This window comes from Neomonachus schauinslandi, chromosome 16 (assembly GCF_002201575.2).
Source record: "Neomonachus schauinslandi chromosome 16, ASM220157v2, whole genome shotgun sequence".
Taxonomy (NCBI): domain Eukaryota; kingdom Metazoa; phylum Chordata; class Mammalia; order Carnivora; family Phocidae; genus Neomonachus; species Neomonachus schauinslandi.
Genome location: NC_058418.1, coordinates 57,696,657 through 57,697,147, shown reverse-complemented (window position 1 = coordinate 57,697,147; position 491 = coordinate 57,696,657).

The following is a 491-nucleotide window of genomic DNA, read 5'->3' as shown; positions in this document are numbered from 1 at the left end:
TCCAGGTCTTGGCAGCACCCGTTGGCTCATTACAGTTCCACGTGTGATTATTGATGGGCTCTCTTTTGTTGTTGGAGGACGCCCGCCCGGTCAGGTGCCTGGAGTCCAGGGCAGTGCCAGCCCCGGGGGACACGCCGTTGCAGATGCCTCTGCTGTGTGAGTGCAGGTGGGGTGCTTGGGACCTCGCCTTAGAAGGCTGCCACATGATCGCCTTCCTTGAGAAACCCTAATCCATCCTGAGATGGCCTTCTTTTCAACTCCTGCTGGATTTGGGGGCAGGGTCCTCAGGGGGCTCCTTCCAGGCATCCCCCATGAAGTCAATATAAGTGAGCTTATGCAGATTTCTGGTTTCCCCAAGTCTAGGTCGCTGCTTCTAGAGCTGTGCCCCTGAACTCTGCTCTTTGCCATGGAGAGTCCCCGTAGGATAAAACGGTAATCGGCCCAGACAAGGACTCAGCACGTGGCCTCAGACTGGGACTCAGCACCCAGTA